General features: G+C 37.9%; 1 protein-coding gene across 5 annotated transcripts in view; it reads left to right on the forward strand.

The window, feature by feature from the left end:
• Positions 1–179: 179 nt before the first annotated feature.
• dennd4c (DENN/MADD domain containing 4C) overlaps positions 180–26,587 on the forward strand; it is a 201,057-nt gene continuing 174,649 nt past the window's right edge. For all 5 annotated transcript variants that reach the window (XM_081350713.1, XM_081350716.1, XM_081350715.1 and 2 more), the window contains exon 1: positions 180–441. The gene's annotated coding sequence lies outside the window, so the exon portion shown is untranslated. The remainder of the gene's footprint in view (positions 442–26,587) is intronic.

Consider the following 26,587-nt stretch of genomic DNA (forward strand, 5'->3'; position numbering starts at 1 on the left):
CATTTTAAGTTTATTTATTTTCCTTTGACTGATATTAATTTGTGCAACTGTACAATAACAAACTACAAACATTAGTTTACTGAAAATAAATACCCAGCCACCTGTTAATCATTGTGCGCACTACTCTAGATCTGTGGTATTAATGAGTCTATGTAGGGCGGAAGACAGAGAAATGTGTAGCAGCGAGTCATTCATGGGCGGGTTCATCCGCCTAAAGCAGTCAGTCCGAGAAACCCGAGAGCGCACTAAAGTAACAAACACAAACATGGCGTCTACTTGCTGCCGTACAGCCTAGCGTTGTACAGAAACAAAGTTACAAGGAATAAACAACGCGCTCACATTGGGTGGACGTTTTATTCTCGCTCGAGACGGAGTGGACGGGCTGAAAGTTGCAACTTGTCTACATGTCAACGTGTTTTCCTATAGTGCTCTGAACGGCTGGTACGTACTGTTGCGTTTGAAGTTGCTTCATGTAGACAATCGCATTAAGTTGTTGCATATTCTCCGGCTGGTAGTTTCGGAATGACTTGTAATGTGTTATTTTCGCTGTCGTTATTTTTAAGGCTTGTTTATTTTCCTAGCTTCGGTCGACATTTCTTGTTAAAACACAAAAATTATTTTGCTTTTTATTACCTTAAAGTAAGTGTGATCGAGTTGTGTGTGAAGTTGATCTCGTGAAGATGCAACAGTTGGACACCGGAGCTCGTTCACAGGCCTCGTTAGGAGAGAGATACTGGCTGTATCAAAATCTAGTGTATTGTCTACCTAGACAACATGAAATTACACGCACATGATGTCTGAAAGGCAGTTCCCTATTTTTTGAGATAGCTGTGTTGTCTGAAATAAAGCGTGTAGGTGCTGTAGGGAGTGTCAGGTCAGCGTGCAGGTATACAGGTATACACTTACATCCGCCTGTTTTAAGTTACAGATGAATAAGCCTATCTATCTATCTATCTATCTATCTATCTATCTATCTATCTATCTATCTATCTATCTATCTATCTATCTATCTATCTATCTATCTATCTATCGTGTGTGTGTGAAAAACCAATACGAATATGATCTACATTCTGCGTGTCTAAAAAAAAAAATCATAAAATATAGTACAATGTAGGCGGAAAAAATATTTGGGACATTTATGACCCCTTGTTTCACAGACAAGGCTTAAGTCTAGTTTTAGACTAAATGCATGTTTGAACTGTTTTAACTGAAAGCCACTTGCACTGACCTAAGATACACACCTGTAACTTAATGCAGCTACTTTTCTAGGCACGTTTATAAAAACTACTTAAATGCCCTTAATGAACTAAGGCCCATTCCTAGCTTAGTCTAAGCCCTGCCTGTAAAACCAGGCTTAAGTCTCAGTTTTGCCTCAAGGCCTGGTTAAAGTGTACGAACATGGCATTTTTGATTATATTTATCTAGTTTGTATTTGATTTAAAGGAGACATTGTATTGCCATTGAGTCCTCTATAACAGAGATGGAAATTTGTATTTGGTATGTTTACAGATCAAAATTTTAGCGTGTCAGCTCTTTTCATATTTGTACTCTGTGCATATAGGTGGTTGACATGTCAGGCAGTGACACAGTGTGACAAAACTGTTAAACATCAAAACATATAAATTAATTTACAGTTATAAATAGGCCTACATGCTGTGCAGAAATGATAACAACGATAACCAGTTACATCATTGTCCGCTATATACACCATATGTATTTGGTGTATTTATTTGTTTTTTTTATTTTTTTTTAATTAAAGTGTTATTTGCCAACTGACCATATGTTAATTCAAGGATACGAGTTTGTTGTTTTCATACTTTTATTGTGTTTAGAGGGAGATGTTGTATAAGAAGCTTGTGAAGGCCAGATGTCACTCAGTGATTCACATTTAAGTGATTGATCAATAGCTGTAGCGACCTTGACTGTCTGGATTTACCCATTGTCTGTGCAGCGGGCCTCTGTTCATTATACTGAATTAGGATCACTAGGTTGAAGGTTTTGCGTGTGCCTCCATGTTTGTGTGCATGTGTGCTGACCTTGCTGTCCTCAGGAGTGGTTACAGGTAACTGTGAGGCATTGTGGGTATGACATAAGACAGGCCATGTGGCAAGAGGGCAGGGCTGCTCAAATGAAAGGGAAACACAAAACCACACGATAATCCTGTTGCTGTGCTCGCTCTCCCTTTAGCTTGAAAAGGCTTTGAGAAGTGAAATCAATTATGTAACCTGACTGAGTTGTTGCCAAAGGCATTTCGGTCAATAAAAGCATGCTTTTTTGGGTCATGATAGCGATACTAAACGATGCTTGACACAGAAGAAATGTTTGAATTAACAAAGCCTTTTTTTGTATTGTGACATTGTTGTCATGGCACTTAAGGACAATTCCCACTAAATTATCTGTACTGTAATGCAGATTTACAATTTACAATTAAAATGGTCCTGTCCTGACATACTTACAGTGAGTATACAAATGGCAAAGTTAAAATTGCAGCTTTTTGACACATAAAAAAATCAATCCAAGTCAAGTCACCTTTATTTATACAGCGCTTTTACAATACAGATTGTTTCAAAGCAGCTTTACAATGATAACAGGAAAATAATGCAACAAAGTTTGTGTCTAGAAAAAAAATGTGTCATAGTCTAGCTTAAGTAAGTTCAGTGATGGTTAATTTTTGTTGTAAAAAAAGTTATTAATTTAGTTCATTCATATATACAGCCGTTCTGTTTTGCAAGACACTCCCCTTTCTTTTAATTTTTTTTTTTATTGGACCGTCACATCTTTAATTCAAATAGACAATTTTTATGTAGCTCACTTAAAGGGTTAGTTCACCCAATAATGAAAATTCTGTCAGTAATTACTCACCCTCATGTTGTTCCAACCCCGTAAGACTTTCGACTTCGGAACACAAATTAAGATATTTTTGATGAAATCTGAGAGCTGACTCACTCCTTCATAGGCTGCTTGGTAATTGCATCTGCCGGCCCAGAAAAGTTGGTAAAGACATCGTTAAAATAGTCCAAGTGACTACAGTGGCTCAACCTTAAGTTTATCAAGCGATGAGAATACTTTTTGTGTGCAAAAAAAAAAAAAAAAATAACGACTTTATTCAATTATTCATTTTCTTCTGTGTGGGCCTCTGACGTGAGTTCACGAGAGCGCCACGACGCATGCGCGAGAACTGAGAAGATGACGCTCACGATCATTTGATGGGAAAGTGTGAAAGGTAAGCCATTCGTTTTGCGGCATTGGTAAGGCACTTTTACGTTTTCTCGTTGTTTTCTCATGATTCGGACATCCAGGAAATGCACACATTAGAACCATTTTCAGAAAATGAATAGTTGAATAAAGTCGTTATTTTAGTTTTTTTTGCGCACAAAAAAAATTCTCGTCGCTTGATAAACTTAAGGTTGAGCTACTGTTGTCACTTGGACTATTTTAACAATGTCTTTACTAACTTTTCTGGGCCGGCAGATGCAATTACCAAGCAGCCTATGAAGGAGTGAGTCAGCTCTCAGATTTCATCAAAAATATCTTAATTTGTGTTCCGAAGATGAATGAAAGTCTTACGGGTTTGGATCAACATGAGGGTGAGTAATTACTGACAGAATTTTCATTTTTGGGTGAACTAACCCTTTAAGGACTTGTTTAGTGAGATTTTACCAGAAAAGGTTTTAGAAATATAAAATGTTCATGTTAATCTATATAATGTCTCTTATGAAGATAGCGTCAGATGCTGGCATTGCATTAAAGGAGAACTCCGGTCAATTTTAACATTGAGCTCATTTTTTTGTAAATTTGGAGTGCTGTCAATACAGAGAACAACGACAAAAATCGGTGTTGCCTACACAGTGTTATCCTCTTTTTAAAATTTGCACCCTGTTGACTTGAATGGGGCAAGTTTTAAACCTGCTTTTAGCCTCTTAACATCCTTGAGGATTCACTCACAGCTAATGTGAGTGAATCCTTCAGAGTGATCACGGGTGAATCTGACTGCAGTAGATGTGAAAGATATTAATAAAAATGATGTTATTTCAGCCAGCGCACATACCTGTATTTTCTTCCTGTTTTCGGTCGAAGTCCATAGTAATCGATTATCGAGTTCACGCACGTGATCATAGGTAACTAAACTTATGCCTGTGAACTCGACAAGTCAACAAAGGATGGGCTTCAAAGGAAGTACAGCATTTTGGAATGGCCCAGTCAGAGCCGACTCCTAGACCTAAATCCGAAAAAAAAAAGTGGAATTACTTGGATAGGGCTGCAGTATGCTAAATTTGGAGTTCCTTTGCAAGAAAGAGTGGGAAAAAATTGACAAATCAAGATAAGTTGATGTACTCCCCATTCAAAAAGACTGGCTGCTGTATTAAAAGTAAAAGGTTCCAGCCATGTATTAGTTATAAAAATAACTTTATTTGTATTTTTTCCCTTTAAAAGTTTATATTCATTTGTTACATACATTTTATTTCAATAAATGTGGAAATATATTTTTGTTTACATCTCAGAAAGCTGCAATTTTAACAGGGGTTGTGGGGTTTGTATTTTTTATAAATATTTTTTTTTATATAAATTACAAAATCATTGCAGCAAATTCTACCATGATGTACAAGCACTTTACAATTTAAATATTGTTATTGTGTGTAATCTATTGTATGTAATATGTAAACATCTTTTCTTATATAAGAAGCATATAATGTGTAGGAATGCACTGGGCCTTGTATGTATGTTGTCTTGACAAAGCCTACTATTTAAGCTTATCTTGGCTTGAGAACGTATGTATGACACTAGGTAAAATTATAATAAGGCAATTTGTGTTAATGTAACATGAGTAACATCATCAGATTTCTTTTTTATTAATTACTGGTAAAGGAAGGCATTACTTTTAAATTTACAACAAAATATCTGAATTACTTTTTCAAATAAGTAATGCAAGTTACTTCCTTTTTTTCATTTGTTCACTGACACCTCTTGTCCCCATGTTGAGATAAATTGGGAGTAAGGAGCAGAGGCTTTGTGTGCACTGTGTAAACAAGGTTATTGTATTTCTAGGCTAAATATGAGCAGGCATTTACTCATTTCATTTAGAAAAAAAAAAATTAGAATCAGTATTCCTCAAAATGAAAAAAAAAACTGTGAAATTCAAACTTAGAATATTTCGCAAACCTGCAGTAATATGTTAATATCACAGATATACTTTATGTATTTATTCTCACTTTATTAGCCGTGTGTATTTCATGCAGTCCTGCTCACTAAAAGTGGCACTGATTTATCTGCTGGATAAATTAATAAAAATATAGCTAAATCTCAAAAACAGTATGGGGTCATTTATATTAGCAACATATAGGCTATGGTCATATCACCCAGCCCTAAAACAGCTCAATATTAAAGCATTAAGGCATTAGACATGAATTTCTGTAAAGCTGCTTTGAAACGATGTGGATTGTGGAAAACGCTATACAAATGCTATTCTTGATATAGGTCTGTATATATCATGGTCACGAATTAAGAATTTGTTCCCCAGCAGCACATAGCCTATTACACAGCTCTGGAGATGCTGTCACCAAGCGTTTGTTTGTACAGTAACTTCATTTCGTCTTAAGTTCAAGAAAACATTAGCCAATTGATTTTAACTGACATCGCCATGGTTAGCACGTAATATTTTTGTAGTATAGCCGAACAGCATAGATCATTCATAAAGTCATATATAAACACATGTGCATGCTCATGCCTCAAGCGTCTACACATTAGTTGATGGGAAAGCCTTGATGCTTTGCAAAGCTTATTTCACTATCACTACATAAAAGCATTTCGTCGGACACTCTACCCACACTCCGAAAAGTTTGCTCGCTAGTGTGGAAGTTTCTTGGATTCTGTGAAAATGACTCACAGAATCACCCCAGTGTGCAGGACTTGCCCTGATCAACAGTGCACAAAAGGGGGCAATACCACCAACCTGATGATTGGAACTTCTTAATTATTGCCTTGGTGATGGAAATGGGATTTTTCTAAATTCTTTAGCTGTTTTCTTACATCCAATTATTACTTTGTAAAGCTCAGCAATCTTTTTGCACACATCAGATCTATTTCTCATGATTGCTCTCATCATAACTGACAAAATGTTGAGTTTATGAAAAAGAATCCACAGTGAAAAAATTATGCCCTACTAACACAATCAAGCCCTGTAGTTTGAAACCAAACAGCAACTTCCTAAATGCAGAAGGTAAGCAGGGACACGGTCTCATTCACTAATAATTGCATGGATTATTTCGTATTTGTGTGCACATGAGAACTTCTCACGAAAAATCTCCAACTAATTCACAACACATGCATATAGAAAAATATTTTTCTTAAGAGATTCATCTTAATATCATTCGAATGTTAGTGAATTTGGAGTATTCTAATTGAGCGGCCGTGTGCACAAGGTTAGTCATTTGCATAAATCATGGCCAAACCATCTCCATATAAGCGATTTCTGCACAACCTTTCCTTTACAGGCTTTCATCACTCTTGTCAAACATATGCCGCTCTCTGCAGATGTGCTCTTGGCAGATCCTCAAGTCTGTCATTCTCAAAACCAGTTCAAACACTATAAACACCTTTTACAGGGTTCCCACGGGTCCTTGAAATCCTTGAAAGTTTGTGAATCTGAAAAAAAAATAAAAATAATTCAAGGCCCTGGAATTTTTTTGAAAATGATACATAGATACAGGTCCTTGAAAGTGCTTGAATTTATTTTGTGCAAGAATTTTCTGGAAACAAATCCATATTATTTGTAATATTTTGCCAACACTTCGTGGCCTATGCATACTAGCTTTCTTGATTTACGTTAGTTTTTAGATGTTAGATGTTAGCGCATTTAGATGTTATATATCAAGTGTTTCCCGCGTGAGGTACTTTGTGTTGTATGTTGCCATGGCGTTCACGTGCGCACGAATCTACTACGATGGTACCTCAATGTTTGTTGTTGGACACAAGAAGTGTGTCCCCACATTAAGTCCTTGAATTTGAGGGTATCTATTGGACCTGGAAAGTCCTTGAATTTAAAGTTAACCAAGGTGTGGGAACCCTGCTTTTATACAGACCCCGATTACAGATCTCTCATTAGGCAGCTGTACATATGCGTAAATCAGCATTATTCAAAGAAACCTTGCAGCTGAAACTTTAACACAGTTTTTCTTAATCTATCGTTTTATATGATGAAGTATATTTAAGATTAAATTAAATTGTATTAATTTTATTATATAATCTTATATAAAAAATACATAATATACACTCACCTAAAGGATTATTAGGAACACCTGTTCAATTTCTCATTAATGCAATTATCTAATCAACCAATCACATGGCAGTTGCTTCAATGCATTTAGGGGTGTGGTCCTGGTCAAGACAATCTCCTGAACTCCAAACTGAATGTCAGAATGGGAAAGAAAGGTGATTTAAGCAATTTTGAGCGTGGCATGGTTGTTGGTGCCAGACGGGCCGGTCTGAGTATTTCACAATCTGCTCAGTTACTGGGATTTTCACGCACAACCATTTCTAGGGTTTACAAAGAATGGTGTGAAAAGGGAAAAACATCCAGTATGTGGCAGTCCTGTGGGCGAAAATGCCTTGTTGATGCTAGAGGTCAGAGGAGAATGGGCCGACTGATTCAAGCTGATAGAAGAGCAACTTTGACTGAAATAACCACTCGTTACAATCGAGGTATGCAGCAAAGAATTTGTGAAATCACAACACGCACAACCTTTAGGCGGATGGGCTACAACAGCAGAAGACCCCACTGGGTACCACTCATCTCCACTACAAATAGGAAAAAGAGGCTACATTTTGCACGAGCTCACCAAAATTGGACAGTTGAAGACTGGAAAAATGTTGCCTGGTCTGATGAGTCTCGATTTCTGTTGAGACATTCAGATGGTAGAGTCAGTATTTGGCGTAAACAGAATGAGAACATGGATCCATCATGCCTTGTTACCACTGTGCAGGCTGGTGGTGGTGGTGTAATGGTGTGGGGGATGTTTTCTTGGCACACTTTAGGCCCCTTAGTGCCAATTGGGCATCGTTTAAATGCCTTGGCCTACCTGAACATTGTTTCTGACCATGTCCATCCCTTTATGACCACCATGTACCCCTCCTCTGATGGCTACTTCCAGCAGGATAGCTTGCACCATGTCACAAAGCTCGAATCATTTCAAATTGGTTTCTTGAACATGACAATGAGTTCACTGTACTAAAATGCCCCCCACAGTCACCAGATCTCAACCCAATAGAGCATCTTTGGGATGTGGTGGAACGGGAGCTTCGTGCCCTGGATGTGCATCCCACAAATCTCCATCAACTGCAAGATGCTATCCTATCAATATGGGCCAACATTTCTAAAGAATGCTTTCAGCACCTTGTTGAATCAATGCCACGTAGAATTAAGGCAGTTCTGAAGGCGAAAGGGGGTCAAACACAGTATTAGTATGGTGTTCCTAATAATCCTTTAGGTGAGTGTAATTATATTTGTTAAGATGAAATATAACTTCTTATCACGATTATAAGGCTGCATAGAGAAAGTGCTGCTTTTGCGTATGTGTGGTTTCAGTTGTTCCTAAAAAAAATTCATACATTTAGAAAAAAGTTTTGTACAAATGTTTTTGATGAATCATGATTCGTGAGTAGGCGTGCTTAGTGAATGAGACCCACTGTTATTCCACAACATTTGATAAAGTTTGCAGACATCTAAATCTATTTTTATTCCAAGTGATCCTATTTTAGTATCACTCCCTTCACTAACATTCATCAGTGGGTGGGCCAAAAAGGAGTACAATTACCTCTTATATGTTAAAAGATCAAGAAAAAAAAAAGGATTTCTCAATTCAGGATCCCTTTAACTGCACTTTACCAGCTCATTGTTGTGGGTCATACTCTTGTCTGTCCAGAGCATGGAGCTCATATGTCATTCATCTGTGTTATGATAGAAGGGTGGTGTCTGTTAGTCAGACAGTGTGGAACTTTATACTACTTCTCATGTTCCTGTCTCTGCAGGAGTGTGTGGATCTCATGGAAAGGCTTGTTGAGTTGGATTTAGTTAATATTAGTTAATACTGTCTTGGCAGCGTCTGGAGTTTGTGATTGTTTTGAGATGGTGTGAACTGTGAACAGTGCCACATTAACCGGTGCCTGACAGACATATCCAGCTTGTAATGAGGCTCTCCTTGTGTCATTTCAAGTGGGGTGAGATCACTGCACTTACATTAGTCAACAGACATTTGAGGGTTTGTTAAGAGGCCACTTAACAAGTTCTTACTGAATATTGAAAAGGATACTGTATTACTATGATAAAAGCAATAACATTATTATAACCCCTTAAAGGGTTAGTTCACCCAAAAATTAAAATTCTGTCAGTAATTACTCACCCTCATGTTGTTCCAACCCCATAAGACTTTCGTTCATCTTCGGAACACAAATTAAGATATTTTTGATGAAATCTGAGAGCTGTCTCACTCCTCCATAGGCTTCTATGTTATTGAAACTTGCCGGCTCAGAAAAGTTAGTAAAGACGATGTTTAAAATAGTCCAAGTGACTACAGTGGCTCAACCATAAGTTTATCAAGCGATTATAATACTTTTTGTGCGCAAAAAACAAACAGAAATAACGACTTTATTCAACTATTCATTTTCTTCTATGTGGGCCTCTGAGTGAGTTCACGTAGTGTAACTGTAGTGTTCTGTGTTGTATATATAATACTTATAATAATACTTTATACCCACAATCCTTTCTGAATTCGAGTGTACATTCGATGATCACTTGCTGAAGCACTATGTCCCAAAATCCAATGCAGAGAGGACTGAGTGCGTGTGAAAGTGAGGGAGTGAGTGATTTTAAACCAGAGATTACTAACAGGCGATGAGTTATTCCTCTAATGCTGCGTTCACACCAAACGCGAATATGCGTCTGGCGCGAGCGATTTCAATGTTAAGTCAATGGTAAGACGCGGTTACGCGCGTCTGGAGGTCTTGCGGCACGAATGAGGCGTTTAGCGCGGCGCGGTAGACGCAAATTCGCCTCATTCGCGCGAATGGCGCGGATTGAGCGTCTGGCGTGTTAAGCGCGTTACACGCGAATGATTTTATTAGTGCTATTTGTGCATTCACGCGTTTGACACGAATTTGCGTCTGCCGCCCGAGTTAAAAAATCTGAACTTCTGCGTCAATTCGCGCCGCGTTAACCAATCAGGAGCCTGCTTGCTGCTGTCACGTGGTGAAGTGACAGTTTATAATGTTATTTTATGTTTGGCCTCAATAAATTATTTTGTAATATGACTAAAATGCACAACAAAGCAAATAAAAACATAAAACTTGATTTCAATATGTGAGAGATACTCATTTTGTATTGAATGCTATTTATTCCATATCTATTCTAGATTATATGAAACATTATTAATATAATGTAAAGACAACAATCACAATTTAGTGTATAAAAACTAAAAAAAACTAAAAAAAAATCACAGGACAGGTTTCACTTTTGGAGGCTGGCTCTATTTATTATCAAAACAAAAATAAATGACAGATTAGGTGGGTGCGGGCGAGGCACTCGAGGCCGAGGCCTTATACGGCCTACGCTGTCCTCGTCAGCGTCCTCACCGTTAGGTCCACCAAACCTAGCTCCTGGAGCAAATTGTTAAACTCCTGAAACCCTCCGGAGGGTCTGGTGGACCCGAGTACAGCGACGATGTCCCCTACGCAGCTGTTTCTGCTCTCCAGAGCATATACGAGCGGTGACTCTCTCGATTAATGCTAATGCTAATGCTCGATAAGCATCTAAAAAAGATGGCCGCCAACAGGTTTCGAAACTTTCACCTCTGAAGCGTGTAAATTTCGCTTCAAACTTTTTTTTTACGCATTACGAATTAAAACAAAGTGGTCAAGCGTATAACTAGACGCGGCAGGCGCAAATTTGACGCGCTATTCGCGTCCGATGTGAACGCACAGTAAAACGGAGTGTACCGCCGGCGGGCGCCACCTAGCTATGAAAAAATTAATTGTCATATTTTTTCAAAACTACTGCATTGATCCAACACAAAATAGGCATCATTTGAAAGCTTAGAGTCTAAACTTTACATTGAATGTAGCCGTTATGATTATCTCCAAAGTAGTGCTGAGTTATTTGCTGATAAAATGAAAAAAAAAAATAATAATAATAAATTTATGAGGGAGGGGAAATTATTATGTACTGCAATGTGTCAAAAACATCATACAGCTCAGATAGTCATGTGTCATATGTCATTTGAAAGGTCTCAATGAGTAGAATACAACAGGCATAATTGTTTCAGGCTTTTTTACTAAACTTGAGCAAGGTTTTTGTTAAATAAGCCCTCAAGAGACCCATGGGTAAACCATATATGGATGCTGAATTTTAGACACATTTCTGCTTGTAACTTCATGAAACATGCTCCAATTGTGGAAAATGACACACCATTATTTACAGCAGATGCTTACAATGCAGATGCTTACTCAACATAATCCATCACTCAGAACTAAAGATATTCTTCATGGAGTTCTAATAAACCAAAAATCCAAAAACGCACGTAGCCGAGCGAGGTAGCTTAGACTTGGCCTTTTTACTCGTATCTTCATGAAACATAGATCGATCATGAAAAATGACACCTTGTTATTTACAGCAGGAGCTCACGATTAAAAAGAGCCCAAACTCATTATATTCCATCAATCAGATCTAAAGATATTTCCTCATGGCGTTCTAACACAAAAATACCTCAGACTCTCCTATCCTAGTATATACTCATGAAGCACTCGCGTTTGGTTTTCACTTATAACTTCACAAAGCATGCACAGATCGTAGCAAACTGCACATCATTATTTTCAGACTCTCATGATTAAAAAGTGCCCAAACTCAGCAAAATCCATCACTCAGGTCTAAAGATATTCCTCATGGAGTTTTAACACACGAACCCCCATAGGCACGCATAGATCTTTAAAATAGATGTAGCACTTATCAAGTCAAGTCATCTTCATTTATACAGCACTTTTAACAATGTAGATTGTTTCAAAGCAGCTTTACAGAGATAAACGTATAATTTAAGGTAACAGAGATTGTTTTGGCTTTATAGCGGTTCTTTAATAAAGTTATTTTCCAGCTAAAGTTAGTTTTGATTGATTCGCTTCTGTCACAATGATCATTTGTTATTAAATTTGGGGCCGCTAAGATGACACCATTCTCTCTACACAGACTTTAAACGCGAACCTGTGAGAAACGCTGATGGCGGTCACATGCGCATTAAGAATTGGTTCTATAGTTATGTGCGTTTGAATATATGTGCGCAGGTTTGGAATTCCCTACAAACCAAGCCTAAACAAAGTACTGGTGTTTCCTTATAATTTTTGATACAGAATTTTATTTTATTTTATCAATTAGGGGTAGGTACGCGAAACGAATTTTCCCGACAACGTTTTATCTGTAGAGTGGTAAAGGGATCCTCCATAGGGAGAGACTAGTTGGCACTTCAGCACTGCGTTGGATCGGGTCCAGGCGAAGGTCCTTCATCAGATCTGGATACGGCCTGGATCCGGCAGGCTGCTGGAAAACCTCGGGATAAACAAAGACACTAAAATTAGCGTAGATGCCATTCTTCTTATGATGTAACGAGTACATCAGGATTTATGGGAAGTGTTCCCGGTTCCAGCTGACCTAATCTATGCAGCCTAACATTGAATTATAGAAGTCTATAATGTGTTATGTGAAAGCTAGGTCAAAGAGATGTGTTTTTAGTCTAGCTTTGAACTGACAGAGTGTGTCTGCTTCCCGGACAATGGTAGGAAGACTGTTACAAAGTTTTGGTGCTAAATAGGAGAAGGATCTACCGCCAGCAGTCGATTTTGATATTCTAGGTATTATCAACTGGCCGGAATTTTGAGATCGCAATAGACGTGAAGGACTATAATGCGTTAAGAGCTCGCTCAAGTACTGCGGAGCTAAACCATTTAGTGCTTTGTAAGTGATCAGCAATATTTTAAAATTGATGCGATGTTTAATAGGGAGTGTGATGGAATTTTTCTCTAAACCTAACTATCTGGGGTGTCTCCAAATGGACACCCAACTCTGTACCTGGGTCTCGTCTCCTGGCGACGTCCTCACTTGGGTATCTCACCTAGTCTTAACTACCTGGGTCTCGTCTCCAAATCGATGTCCCCACTTAGGTAGATTTTTCCCTAAACTCAGTATTAACTTGTTCCCCTAAACTAACTTACTTCCTAAACTAGCTTCCTAAACTAGCTTCCTAAACTAGCTTCCTGCGCAGGAATAAATCGACAAACAGACCTGCAAATGTCCTTTAAATGCTTTAATCACGGCCAGGAGATCTTCCCGAGCAGTTCTCAGAGAATCTCTCCCAAGAAGCAAGGCCGGAGGATCTCAGACAAATTCCATTGAGACTGAAATCGTAACAAGATAAAGCATGTAGCTTAAGATCATAACATCTCATTGACTTGGTTATATGAGCATTTAAAACAGAGACAATCAAGCATATAATGGTTTTAATAATTGAACTAATTACTACATCGAACTAAGGAATACAAACTCTACAATTTACACGAGTATGCATATAACAATACAAACAGTAAAAACAGTACAGGAAAAACGGATAACAGATGAGAGAGAGAGAATGAAAGAGTGAGTGAGAGAAAGTGAAAGCAAAATGTGTGATCAGAGAGAGATCACAGTAGGCTATAGCAAAAATCACAGACCAGGTAACCTTTGAGAGAGACAACAAGAAATCACATGAATTAAATCAAATCAATACTTGCGTATGGTTCTCTTTGTATTTGCTTGAGTAAAGAAGGCGCGTGTGTCGTTTTCTTGGAGCTAGTTCTCTCGTGTCTTCTGGGCGAGCACGGTCGCGTGAAGATTTAAAGGTTCACCGAACGTGAAGTTACCAAAGAAACAATTCAGAGTTCATCTCCCTCGTGGAGGGAGAGGCGAATATGAAAATAAAACTTAGTAAAGAAAAGAAACACGGAGATGAGAGCTCCCTAAAGAGCCATGGAACCGGAAGTTCTCTCAGACGAAGTGCTCGTGCGTGCGTCCTTAAGTTCAGTGAAGCGTGCGTCCTTTTCGCTTCACTGAACGTAGGAAGAGTCCGAAGACGAAAATAAAGAAAAGACTTAAAGAAAAATAAAGAGAAACGGAGTAAAGCTCCCGCAGGAGCCATGGATCTTGAAACCCTCTCACAGAAAAAGAAAGTGCTCTTCAGAAACTTCTGTGTCAGTCTCTTATGGAGAAGCTGGGTTCACGCCTACTCTGTGTACGCGGACCAATCATCTTAGAGCATCTCGGGCGGGAAGATTTTTCTTTGTCTTGTTAGACACGCCCACTTGAATGAGTCATGAGGAGATGCGATTTGAGCTGTTTGGCTTCCAGAAATATGAAAATTGTAAAATAATGTACATTACTGCATTCTGCTATCGGAATTCGACTCCTTTAGATTGAGAGAATTTCAACGATATCACACACGTCATATGAAGATAGGAATACAATACATAGGAATACAAAATTACATAAGATGCATATTACAAACATTTTAAGGCTCGTTCCTTCAAATAAACGTCATAAATGGAGTGAATATAAACTGGGAAACACACAGGAGTATATGAGATATGACATGCTTATATTCTAAGTTTAATGTTCAAAGTTTGTGTATGTGTGTACGTTGGAATGTTGGCTCCCCGTTATCTCTCTTGCAGAGAAGCTTTGGGCTGCAGCTTGGGGGTCGTAAGGTGTTATCCTCTAGAAAGAGGAGTCGGGTTGCAAGACAATATTAGGGAACATTCTTTCAATAAACACTTAGAATTCGACGCTCTACACTAGCAAACCACACCTCTATTATAAAGCACAACTAATCGCACATACATATCAGAAGTTATACATTAAAAGGATATTTCTATATGAAGTTGCACACAAAGGATGTTTTGTGTGTGTGTGGCGTGTGTGTATGTATGTGTGTGTTGGGGGTGTGTTTCTCTTCAAGTTCTAAAATGTTCTCTGTTAAGCATCACTTGGTAACAAACGCGTCAAAAGAGATCAATTCAGTCCAGCCTCATGGCGCCATGCTTTAATTTACAATTATGAGTTCAAGGGTTAAAAGCTAAAAGCTTTCCCAAAATTTATAATGACAAGGCTTATGGAGTTTTGTTAGCCTGACTTCGTCATACTCATATTCTAGTCAGAATGTGAGTCTGATACTGCTTCATATGGCTTTTATTATGGGGCGTGTCTTAACCGAACCAGAAAAAAAAAATAACTCTGCACTCAGTTGGATAGACCTACAACCAATCAGAGCAACGGAGTAAATGACGCATGTTCTTCATTCATATTTTCAACCAACAAAATGTTGCGGCTCTCTGTTCCTCTTTTAAAATGAATGCGCTGTGGATATCTTCTATAACAGACGCGATGGCGGAATCTACACATGATGTTTCATAAACAAAGTTCGGGAGGAGCACGTACAAATAATCAATCCAATATCAACTTGTCATCAAACAATACCATGTCTAACGTTACCCCTATCTATCAGCATGAGGAAGCATATTCACTCTGTCAACTATGAAGGTAAAACAGTAGCAAAACTCGAGAGCTTGCTAATTTGAATGTGAGAACTTGTAAAATTAATATTTGTATTTGTAAGTTGAAATTTATACTTGCAGCTCTGATGTGAAAAGCTGCATCTATCGATTTGCACACACAGACAATACTCAGAACACCTGTGTTTTGAATTCGAAGTTGCAGATTAATAGTTACAAATGTGTAAAGTGTCATTTACATAAACAAAATGACAGGCACGATTGTGTACTACACATTTATCTTTGTGCTTTAGTTCAGTTTCGTTGTACAACCACAAGTCGGCACTCACAAAATCTCATATCTGGCAGTACAACTTCAAATCCTAGCGCTTTGACTTTTGCTACTCTTTTTGCGATATGCCTGTAGCAAAACTCACTCGTGCACTTGTAAATGCAGACTTGAGAGAGCAGAGTCGGGGGCGGGGCTGGGGTCGGAATGAAGTCATTTTATTGGTCGATGCCTCACCAATGAACAACGCCAGCCACAATGAAAACATTTATGCTTATGTATCAGCTATTTTTTAAAACGCTTGGAAAATATTTTTATGAAATATCATTAGTTTTACTGGAATAGTTTTACAGAATATGAACGCAACGCGTTTAATTGAGACAGTGGTATTAAAAGACCAAACTCAGGAAACACCATAAAGCATACAGAAAAAAAATGAGCACAGAATATGAACGCAACGCGTTTAATTGTACGTTTTCCTCGAACCCAAGAAAACACTTAATGAGGCTTAATGGACCAACAGTTATAAAATAAAAATAAAAAACAATAAAAAAACACAGAATTTGTTACTTTATTAATAAAACACAGGCAGCGAGTTTATTTGCACTGAACACACATTTGCTTATATATATGCCAATTCCATTGCAATATGAAAATGCACCTAAATTATCTGATAAGAATGTAAAATGTATACCTTGAAATGCAATGTAAGTCGCTTTGGAAAAATGTAAATGTTTTAAATATTCACCCTAGCCTAACTGTTGGACACACAAAAACAAACAAAACATAAATAAATTATATATATACGTACGTGTGTGTGTGTGTGTGTGTGTGTGTCTTTTAGCCTACAGTCTATGGTATATATATATACCAGATATGGCATATATATATATGGCATACGTCATATGTTTTACGTCATATTCTGTGCTCATCTGCTTTTCTGTAGTATGCATTAGCATTGTGTCTACTGAGTTTGATAATATCGTTTATTTATTTTAATATCAGTCTAATGCATTAAGCCATATTAGTGTTTCAGTGCACGCGGGTTTCGTGACATCATCGAACTCCCATTTCATTGGCTAGGTGCCAACCAATAAAACGTCTCCTTTGACCCCCCCCTCCTCCCGCCCCCCTTTCTCTCTCACCGCTTCTGAGTTTCAAGTGCACAAGTTAGTTTTGCACCTGATATATTGCGAAAAGAGTAGCAAAAGTCAAGGCGCGAAATTTGAAATTGCAGTGACAGATTTGAGAAGTTGCAAGTGCCTATTTGAGGTAGTACCGCGAATGTGAACGTAAGATTAAACGAAAAATATATATTACAAGTTTGTGTCTGTCGTTGTATTTCTGTGAATGGCATTTTACACATTTGTGTCTACTTGTCTGCAGCTTCAGATTCAGAATACAGGTTTGTGACTATTATCTGCGAGTGCAAATTTCAAAATTCAACTTCAGATTTTTATTTTACAGGTTTTCACATTGGGGCTGTGAGTGTAAATGTTCATGTACAAGTACGAATATTTATTGTACAAGTTCTCAAATTCACATTTACATGCTCTCGAGTTTTGCTACTGTTTTACCTTCATAGTCAACTTACCTAACACTCCTTGACAGTTTTTCAGCATCCCTCCACCACCCCGAATCCTCACTCTTGTCTTGTTCTCTCACAACCAGGAACACGGGGGGTGTATGGCTACCGAGCCCACAGCCCTCTCCTCGGACAGCACGTCATATACGCATTTATTCTATCTGACTTATTTGTGTGAACTCGTTAAATCTCATATACGCATTTATTCTATCTGACTTATTTGTAAGTGTGAACTCGTGAAATCTCAATTCTCCAGCAGCAGTCATCTTTGTTGTAAACTAATTCAACCCAACCGCTCTTTGATGACGTGGGTAATTACGTAACCGCAAATCATCTGTCCATCATCGATTAAAGCCCGCCCTGGCAATTTGATTGGCTCGGCCTTCTGGGAGCCGAGCATAATTACTCCTCAATGGATCGAGTCCAGACCGAACTTCCCGACCAAAAAATGTTGTGGGCGGGGTTCGGGCTGGCACCCAGGCTAGAGTTTTGTGTGCAGGGAGACCAGAATCATGATTCTTGCACATTCGTTACAGTAGCATGTACAGAGTGAACAGCAACGGTCCGAGTACTGAGCCTTGTGGTACGCCATACTGAACTTGTGATTGATGAAACTGATAACGGTCAGATAAGTATGATTTAAACCATGCTAGTGCAATTCCACTAATGCCAACATAATTTTCGAGTCTATTTAAAAGAATGTTGTGGTCGATAGTGTCAAATGCAGCACTAAGATCAAGTAACACAACCACGATCGGATGATAAGAGCAAATCATTTGTGACTCTAACGAGAGCAGTCTCGGTACTATGGTACGGTCTAAATCCGGACTGGAAATCTTCGCAGATATCATTTCTTTCAAGAAAGGAACACAGTTGTGAAGACACTGCTTTTTCTAATACTTTGACAGAAAAGGTAGATTCGAGATCGGCCTGTAATTGACTAATTCTGTAGGATCAAGTTGCGGTTTTTTAACAAGCGGTTTAATCATAGCCAGCTTAAAGGTTTTTGGTATGTATCCTAGAGACAAAGATGAATTAATGATATTAAGAAGAGGATCTATGACCTCTGGAAGCATCTCTTTTTCAGTAGCTTAGTCGGTATAGGGTCTAACATACATGTTGTAGATTTAGATGATATATTTTTACATTAAGTACTAACACTTCAAAAGAATTATATTTAAAACTTGATTTCTTAGTGGTTTTGAAAATATTACTATAAATTACAGCAACACCTCCCCCTTTGCGTTTCAGACGGGGCTCATTTATATAACAGTAATCTTGCGGGGTGGACTCATTTAAAGTAATGTAATCGTTTGGTTTTAGCCAGGTTTCTGTCAAACAGCACATCTAGGTTATTATCTGAAATCATATCATTAACAATGAGTGCTTTTGAAGTAAGCGATCGAATATTCAGCAACCCAAGCTTTAGCATTTGCTCATCTGTATTATAGCTGTTTTTTATTTGTTGAACATCAATAAAATTTTTAACCTTAGATGGGTTTAAACGTTTTTTTGGATTTCCAAATTCGGGGGAACAGACACAGTCTCTATATGATGATAGCTAGGTGAAAGAGGCTCTATGTGATGGGATTTATCTGACCCTGGTGACGCGAGGCCGCTAGCAGACGGTCGGTTTAGCCAGTCTGTCTGCTTCCTGACCTGAGCCCCGGATTGTCATGTTTGAGCTCTAAGACTATGTGCCATATTACTAGAGAGAAGAGCAGCACCATCCCAGGAGGGATGAATACCATCTCTTTTCAACAGGTCAGGTTTGCCCCAAAAACTTTTCCAAGTATCTATGAATTCTATATTACTTTGCGGACACCACTTAGACAGCCAACCGTTAAGAGAACACAATCTACTAACTATCTCATCACTCCTGCGAACAGGAAGGGGGCCAGAGCAAATTACAGTGCTTGACATCGTACTTGCGAGTTCACACACCTCTTTAATATTAATTTTGGTGATCTCCGACTGGCGGAGTCGAACATCATTAGTGCCGACGTAAATAATCTTAGAGAATTTATGTTTAGCATATTAGCCAGCACTTTTAAATTTGCTTTGATGTCAGGCGCTCTGGCTCCCGGCAAACATGTGACTATGGTGGCTGGTGTCTCTATTTTCACGTTCCGTGTAATAGAATCGCCAATAACTAGTGCACAATCAACAGAACTCTCAGTGGGTGTTTCATTGAGCGGGGCAAATCGATTTGTTATGGTAATCGGAACGGAAGAGTGTTTTTTTTATCCGCGACTAGAGCGATCCCTCACTGTCACCCATTTGCCTGGCTGCTCAGGCACTACTTCAGCTGGAACCGACTCATGTAAAGAGTTCACTATGCTAGGCGCATCCAAAATAGTATCTAAAGCTCTAGCACTCTTACTATCCTCAATTAAAGTTTGGATGCGTGTTTCTAGCTCTGAAATCTTCTCTGTCAGCCTAACTGTCTCCTTGCATTTATCACATATAAATCCTATATTGCCAACAGAGAAGGCTATGCTAAACATGTGACATGAAGTGCAGGTGACAATAACAGGACAAGACATTACTCAACGTGTTTGTTGAGTGATTCTTACTCACCTGAGCTTTTTATGAACTCAAAGGCGCGGGCGCGCGAGAGAAAAATAAATAAATAAAAATAGCTTGAGTGCATGGGTGGCGCGTTAACAGGCTAGCGAATTACTAGCGTGTTGTGCTAGTAGTAACGGAAGCTAGCGATGTCAGGTTAATCTGAGATGTTGGGTAAGCTGTATTTAGTAGTAGTATAAACAACTAGAAATTGTAGTAAATGATGGTTCAAAACAAGGAAATACGAGGCTAAGACGGAGCTTACAGCATCGAGGCAAACACACTCACAGCAGGCAGCGAGTCAGACAGGAGCAATCGATCAGCGATCAGCAAATCAATCAGGTTCACTTATGTCGCGTTCTAACTCATAACTCAATGAAGCATGCATCAATTTTGGAAAATGTCACATAATTATTTACAGCAGATTGTTAAGATTAAAAAGAGCCCAAACTCACCATAATCCATCACTCAGATCTAAAGATATTCCTCATGGCGTTCTAACACAAAAAATATCACAGGCGCATCTATTAAGTTCCAGTAGCAGTGATGCTATGTTGTTTTGATGTGACGTTTCCGATTACAAAGAGCCCAGAGACAACATAATCCATTGCTTTGATCACGAGATATTCCTCACGAAGTGATGCATACTTGGCTAAAAAACAAGTCTCTCATCCTTCCGGGGTGCAAAGTATTTTCCAATTTTCCCGGAACCGTCCGTGCTCGTTTTCAAACATGGAATAACACAAAATAAAATATATCTTAAAGCTTAGAATCTCAGCTTTTTAAAGCATCCAACCACTTTGATCAAATCTGAAAGACAGCTGACTAGTCGTTCTAAACCGGAGTGTTCCGCCCGCAGGCGCCTCCTAGCTGTGAAAATATTATCATATTTTTTTCATTATCACAAAAATATTGCCTAGATTAACACAAAATTGGTGTCATTTGAAAGCTTAGAGTCTGAACTTTACAGTGAATGTAGCCAATTTGAAAAACTAAGTATTGCTGAGTTATTTGCTGATAAATATAATAATATTTTTCATAATCTATAAAATACTTTTTTGTACTATGTACTGCAATGTATCAAAAACATCATACATCTTATGAAACATTCAAAAATCGTTGAAAATGGCACTTCATTTTTTACAGCATATTAATACAATTAAAATGAGCCCAAAATGAACTTAATCTATTACTTTTATGACAAGATATTCTTCATGGTGAAACAATTTTAAAAATGCCCATGAGGGGGCGTCAAGGTCTCAACAAAAAGGCTATCTTGGTTCCAAATGCTGTAAGTTTTGATTGCTTTATCCAATCACCACAAAATTTTATCCAGATGCAGCTCATATGTCAAGTGACTTCTCCAAAAAAGAATTTTCCTCCTACCTTATTTCCTTCCTGAGTTATTCCATGTCAAATAAGAAAGATATGCATTATCATTATAAAAATTATATATATATATTTAGTCTTTTATCAGCAGTTTCTCGGCAGGAGAACGTCCAAATGTAATGTAATTTATTTGAATTTTTTTCTTTCAAACAATACCTACCTTTTGACTCTCCTTGCTATAGTTTTGAAGTTATGAGTCTTTAGTTTTGTGTATGTCACTCAGAAAACGATTTTTTTTATTGCCTTCCAAATGTGTGAGGACTAAACAAAAAGGCTACCTTTGTTCCAAATGCTGTAACTTTTGAGTACTTTATGCGATCACCACAAAATTTGATCCAGATGCAGCTCACATTTAGGTGTACTTAGCCAAAAAAGAATTTTTCCCCCTACCATATTTCCTTCCCAAGTTATTGCATGTCAAACAAGAGAGATATGCAAAATCATAATAAAAATTATATATATATTTTTTGTATTTATCAGCAGTTTCTCGGCAGGAGAATGTCCAAATGTAATGTAATTTATATTTTCAAAAAATTTGAAAAAAGTTCTATCAAACGATACCTACCTTTTGACTCTCCTTGTTATAGTTTTGGAGTTATGAGTCTTTAGTTTTGTGCGTGTCACTCAGACAAAACAACTCTAAAAATGCCCTCAGTGCTTAAGGGCTTAATATTATTTTATAAAGTAAGTAATATGTAAGATAAAAGTAGTTTTATCACTACGTGTGCCAAAGCCGTTTCTCCGATGCACAGTGTATACGTTAGTGTCCGAATTCACTCACTTCATTTCGTTCACCCCTTGCAGATATAGTGCACTCAAATTCCATACACTATAGGATTAGAGAATGATTGAACGAGTGAGTGGTTTCGGACACAGTTCTAAATAAAAAATCTAAATTCTAAACAAAAACTAAATTTTCCACCATTTTGAATAAAAAAACAACAAAAAAACAACAACAAGTTTTTTAAACTTTTCCTCGATCAGGGCCGGTTCCCCGAAACGTTCTTATCGCTAAGTAGTTCTTAACCTATTCCTTAACCTCTCTCTTAACATTATGGCACGATTCCCGACACGTTCGTATGCTAAGTAGGCCTATATCTTCTGTAAGTCACACTTTCGTAAGGTTGGTCTGGACCACTCTTAGCTTTATCTTATCACTGTTGCAGGTCACTGTTGCAGTTTTAATACACCCAGACAGTATTCAATTAGGCTAATTCAAGTGTTTTCATGCAAAGAATAAAATTGTCATTACACTGATTGTTGTTAGATTTTTTATTATATTATTATACAATATTATTAATTTAATTAAAAAGCGCTTTTAAAGGCCAGTGAAAGCATAGGCTACTGTCAGTTAAGTCCTATTCGGACGCTAATATGGTTTCTCATGGGCTCGTACGGTATTTTAAACATTTATAGGGGTGAGTCGGTGATTTTAGTGCTGTTCGAATCCATAATATCAGTGTTTTTTCTCACCCAACCCGCGTAAAAATCCCTGGCCAAATTAGTACCTACTGTTTTTTGACAAACAGGTCATGTGGTAATTTAATTGCCGTCTGAATCCACATCTCTGAGTTTACAAGAAGACATTCAAAATTCACGGTTTAAATCCTTTTTGATCACTACCGAGCACCGTACGTAAGATGTAAACTTTTATTACTGAAATGCTGGAAAGTATTTCCAAGAACAATATTTCATCGCAGCTCCACCTCAGCGAACAAAAATGGGAAAGAGAAGAAAGCACGTACAAATTTGAAATGGTTATTATGGCAGCAATATATGATACAATTGAAAAATATGTAGGCTCGGCTATTATAGGCTATTATAGTTTGGATTTTTTTTTTATAATATCCCATGAGTCCTAATAAATGCAATTTCAGCTATTTCTGAAGTGCTTCTTTTATAAAGAACACACTGCTTTCTCACATAAGCAGCCCCTGCACGAGAGAATAATTGATTCTCGTGCCATCGATATCAACCAATTCAGCACCATTGCCACGGACAGCACCCGGTAACGTCGCAACGTAAGAAGGTATATCTTAAGCAGCTTTCTAAGGTTTGGTTCGGGGAACACACTTAGGAACATAAACAACTTTGGTAAGATATATCTTTCGAGTCTTCTTAGCGCTAAGAGTGAGCGTTATCGGGGAACCGGGCCCAGATCATTGTAAAAGCATGCTGGCAAAAAAGTTAACTTTTTTGATAGATCAGACCATTCTCGTATAACGCATTAGCAAATTTGATGAAAATCAAGCCAAAATGGTTGTGTGGCTGTATCACCATAACACTTTGGCATACTGATACGAAACTTGGTACCTCTCATCATCACAAGCATGACCTGAGAGTATTTGCACAGTTTCATCACAGCATCAATTGGTATGCAGTGTCTTTGCTATTATAGTCCATGATGACATTTGTTTCTTTAGAAACATGACCACCATTTTGATTGCAAGATGTCAAAAAGAATATTTGGCTGTATCTCTACAGTACTTTATCATTTTTTTTATGTTTTTTGGCTTAAATTAGTAGATTTTAATCTCATCAGACACTTAGTTTATTGAAGCACTTTTCTGAATGTCTTCCTTTGTTTTGCGATTCCTTTCTCATACAAATTTGTATGTTCAGTTCAGTCTATGACGCATCCTCATTACCGCTGCTAATGGTGGTAGTGCTGCTGCATTGTGCGTTGTTGTTTTTTGTGTCATTCCCCTCGGGCCTAGCCGTAGTGAATCAAACTGCTTTATTCTGGGGCCTATTCTTGGATCAGCCAAGTGAATTGAGAAAGGCCGTGCAAGACACAAGGCTACCTGGCGTCTGTCCACCCCTCCTCCTTTGTCCTTCATCCAGAGAAGTTTCCCTCCAGCACAAAAAGCTCAGGGGTACTGTGGGGGTGATCATGGGGACCTGTAACAGGGTACACAGTATGCAGTTTTTTGTAAACAACTTTTGGTCACACTTTAGTTTAGGGTCCAATTCTCACTATTAACTAGCTATTAACTATGACTTTTGCATCAATAAACTCATAATTACTGATTATTAATAGGTAGAGTAAGGTAGTTGTTACATCGTGGGTAGGATTAAGGGATGTAGAAAATGGTCATGCAGAATAAGGCATTAATATGTGCTTTATAAGTACTATAACAAGTCAGTGTCCTACTATGGTAATATGCATTTAATAAGCAACTAGTTCATAGTGAGAATTGCACCCTAAACTAATGTGTTACCCAACATTTTGATTGGAGGAATAGTTTTTGGAAAGATTTAACTTCTGTCATCATTTACTCAACCTAATTCTGCTTCAAATAAAAGAAGATAGACTAAAATTTAAGGTTCTAAAATTAAATATTACTCTTTTCTGCAGCTCTTATTCTTGCTTTCATTCAAACGTGTCAGTTATTCCAAAAGTTTTATTTATGGATCAATTAGGATATCCTTTTGTCTTTGATACAGAGATTCTGTTCATTCTTTTTTAATGCCGCTATTGCTGACACTCCTTGATTAATTCTGTTTAAATGTAATACTTTTGGGAAAGAGCTACAGTGCTGGTCAGAATTATTTGCCCCCTTGGTAAATATGATCAAAGATGGCTGTAAAAAATAAGTCTGCATTGTTAATCCTTTTGATATTTTATTTAAAGGAGAACTCGGCAACTCTAGCGAACTCTAGTCACTTCTTCGCTGATTTTCCTTTTTGTTGTCGCATGTTTTCCCCACGAGCTCCCCCTACAGCTGTGGTGGGGCGTATATTTCACAACACAGTCGTAAAAAACTCACTTGCGGCAGCCTCCTCCCCCTCTCTACCGCTGCTCATGTGCGTTTGTTTTGATCGGAGCAAGCCAACTGTATCGCGTGGAGCTATGTCTACTGAGGTGGGTAATCTGGTAATACATCATAAATGCGTGTGTGTTTATGTCGAATTGCCGTAAAGCAATTTGTGTTTCGCGCTCGTTCTCGTTCTCGCTTTCGCTTCTCACGAGACTTCCAATTTCTATCTTGCCGGGACGGTAGTGAACAAGTTGCAAGGTTGGTTTTCCGCCTGGGAACGCTGGGGGGAGCGGGGAAAGTCACCAATATCACCAGAACAGGTTTTTTAACCATCCAAATGATTTCTAGACAGTTTTATTAAGTTAAAAAAGCTACCAAGTTCTCCTTTAAAATAAAATTAGCAAAAATGTAACCTTTCATTGAAGTAAAAGAATTGAAAGTGGGGGGAAAATCACATTATGAAATAAATGTTTTTCTATGAAATAAATGTTTTTATTTACCCCCTTTTATTAAATACTTTTTGCAACCTCCTTTTTCCAAGATCTGAGTCTTCTCCTATAATGCCTGATGAGTTTGGAGAACACCTGACAAGAGATCAGAGACCATTCCTCCATACAGAATCTCTCCAGATCCTTCAGATTCCCAGATCCATGTTGGCGCTTCTCTTCAGTTCAGCCCACTCATTTTCTATAGAGTTCAGGTCTGGGGACTGGGATGGCCATTGCAAATGCCTGGTTTTGTGCTGTGATCAGTAAATTTAGAGGTGGAGCTAGACAAACGAGAATGGTTGCTTGAAATGGTGAAGTACTAGATTTTAAAATAGGGTCTACTCTTTACTTCTGTCATTACAAGTTTTTACAAGTCTCTGGACTTGTATCAAAAGTTCTTGAATCAAGTTGTGGCCGGTGCAAATGCCAGGAAATGTGACCTTGTTTTTATTTTCAGAGACAAAAGGGGGCTTGGCTGTCTACTGCATGTGAAGAAGGAAGACTTAGGAAAATATTAGGCAATGTGGAACAAATAAGGCAGAAAGCACTTCATGTTTTCCAACTGCCAATACAAAAATCCCAGCCGGGGAAAAAAAGATGTTATGTGATTATGGGGTAATTTTGTAATATATTTGTTACAATATTATTTTTTTCTCTTTTTTATATTTTCTTTGACCATTTGTAGTCATGGCATATTATTATTATTATTATTTTTTTTTTTTTTTTTTTTTTTTTTTTTTACTGAGAAATGGATGCATGTTGCCATCTTTGGATAAAATCAGCTTTGCTACTAAATAGTTTGAAGGTACAGGCATATACATTTACAGGTTTTTCTTCTGCAGTATTTAATATTTTTTAAATACTGCATTCAGAGATATCTAACAAAGGTGCTGTCACCTGATCTACTGGTCTGTGAATCTCAGAGAAACCAGTTATGAAATTAGGAGGGGCCTTT

This window comes from Scardinius erythrophthalmus (genome assembly GCF_964197995.2).
Source record: "Scardinius erythrophthalmus genome assembly, chromosome: 2".
Taxonomy (NCBI): Eukaryota; Metazoa; Chordata; class Actinopteri; order Cypriniformes; family Leuciscidae; genus Scardinius; species Scardinius erythrophthalmus.